The sequence below is a fragment of the Belonocnema kinseyi genome, chromosome 1 (genome assembly GCF_010883055.1).
Source record: "Belonocnema kinseyi isolate 2016_QV_RU_SX_M_011 chromosome 1, B_treatae_v1, whole genome shotgun sequence".
Taxonomy (NCBI): Eukaryota; Metazoa; Arthropoda; class Insecta; order Hymenoptera; family Cynipidae; genus Belonocnema; species Belonocnema kinseyi.
In genome coordinates, this window is record NC_046657.1 from 23,552,746 (window position 1) to 23,555,440 (window position 2,695).

The window sequence follows — 2,695 nt, forward strand, 5'->3', positions numbered from 1 at the left end:
TTAAACTTTTTAGGACAACCAACGATTTTGAAGAGATATTAAAATACTTTAAATTATTGATTCATTTAATATTATAGTATTATAGATATCACTATATTCAACGGTAGAATTAGGAAAAAGCGATACGATAAGAAACCCAAAACCTGATACCCTCCTCATTATTTTAAAATCAAGAAAACCCAAATTTCAAGAATTTTGATAAAAATATGTTTGGCCAATATTTAAAATTACTTCGAGTTTTTCAGAATATTTATTTTCAACCATTTCAAATTTTTTTCAGGTATATTTATATCAGTAGAAATGCCGAAAAAATCTTAAATAATTCTCCCAGCGTTTCTGTGGATTTAAAAATGTTTTTGAAAACAGGGATCTCCTAAATATAAATTATTTCCTAAAGAACGTTTATTAAGGCACTGTCAAAATGTTAGGAGATGAGTCAGACCCCAAATCACTTACAAAAATTGATGTACACAATAATATCAAATATATGAAAATAATAATTTTTGAAAAAACTTTTTATAACGCTTCCTCAGAAGGGTCCTCATTCAATAGCATCGAACAATTTATACTTTTTTGAGGTTCCAGTACACTATTTTTTCACATTTTTCCAAATTTGATTTCTAAAATGTTGTTCTTCCGGCACACGCTAATATACAAAATTTGATAAGACCAAAACCACCCGAAAATTTTACCACTGAAACGGTTTCATCATATCTCTGATTCTCATAAAAATTTATTTTTGAATCTAATCGGTGTTTGTTTATTAACGATCGCCGATGATATGTATTTTTTTCAATTTTCTTCTTCGCAAAAATTGTGAAAATAATTTGGTATTTCCAAGAATAATTTTATTGAAGAGAAAATCAAATCATAAAGTTGACGTGTTTTAGGGTTTTTCGAAGAGAACATTTAAAGAGGGTGAACTACCCTTTATTAGTTTTTTGACTCGAAAAAAATATTTTTACGTAAAACTAAAGTGTGTTTACATGTGTAAAATAAATAAATTTCTGCGTAGTAGAGTGCAAAAACGTGAAAGACACGTATATTTTTTACCAACGGAAAAATATTTTAGAGGGGCTAAACACCAACGTTTCAGCCCAAATACAGCACCGTCATTAGGACAAACAATTAATAATAAATAAACAATATAATAAAACAAAAAAGACCCTAGCAGAGCGGAACAGTAACAAAACCACGATGCTCTTTTCCTGACACTTGAGAATAAAATGAGGTTCGAAAATCCATCATAAACACATCAGAAATAGAGAAAGTAATAGAAAATGAAGATTTATCAAAAATCAGTGTTAAATATAATTAATTATACTACAATAACTCGTGTTTAACCTGTTCAAATCAGTCTTTAAATTAATAGATAAAATCTTTTGTGACATTCTCATGCTAATGAGAAGGTATTGGCATTATGGAAAATTTCCATTTTTCCGATTTTCATCAAATCCCTACGTTTTGAGACCCCTAGAATGAGAAAAAATGATTTTTCGGGAGGTGTCTGTCTGTCCATGTTTTTTCAAGAAAAAAAAAATTCTACGTACTTTTATTCATAGTATTTAGAAACTCTAACAACTTATTCTTATGAATGTTTTTGATAAAAAAAAATTCTTAAAATCATAGCATTTAAAATAAATAATAATAAAAAAAAGAAAAGAAAATGGACATTTTAAGCTAAACAGCGCACGATATGAAACAACTCGAAAAAAGAAAAACGTTGATTTTGGAAAGCTCTATAATATTGTCACAACTTTTTTAATTTTTCAAAAACTTAAGAATTAAAAAATTGTATCATACTGAAAATAAGGAAAAGTAAAAAAATTCCATTTTGTAGTTAAACTATGCAAGATGAGAAAAAAATGAGTAAACTAAAATTGCTCACCCTGAAAAAATTACAAATTTTTTATCAATTACTTTTCTATAGGACGCGCAGTTTTTCTTTTAATTCGCAAAAAACAAATCAAAATAAAAATAAATTATATTCTTGGACTGACGACACATGGTGGGGAAAAATCAGTTTTTTGTTTTAAAATAACGTACAGCCCACAATTATCGACCGATTTAAACACAAAAATTTGTAAACAAATCTGATAAAATCTATTCTCCGATTTTCCATAATTATACGTTCATTCAAGTTGTTTTGTTACAAATTGCAATGGAAACAATATTATATTTTTAAAAATTTTCTTTTAAGATTATGATTGTTTATACTATAAACAAATCTAAAGAACAAATTCAGTGACCACACATTTTTCAATAGAAAAATTCGTTTTCCCGCTGTATTTTTTTTTAATTAGGAAATTTTTGATAATTTTAGCAAAATTTATAATTTGTTGATTAATCTTATGATCTTTTTAAAAACAAATCTGGAATTTCGGGAACATTCATAATAAGTAGATAAATTTTATGATTTATTTTAAAAAATTTATGAAAAAATCAGCATTGGATACAACAAGTTTATTCGAATACTAGAAAATATTAGGCATGCTGGAAAAGCGTCAAGAAGAGTATTCTGAGGAAGGACCATCTCGAATAACAAAGATATTAGGCCGATATTAGGATATTAGGTGAAAGCAATTACGAAATTCTTTGAGAGATAATGAGTCACCGATTAAGACACCTCCCTCAGGTGTCATTCAGCTTACAGTACGGTTGTAAAGCTTCTTCTTAGAATCGGGGGGGGGGGGGG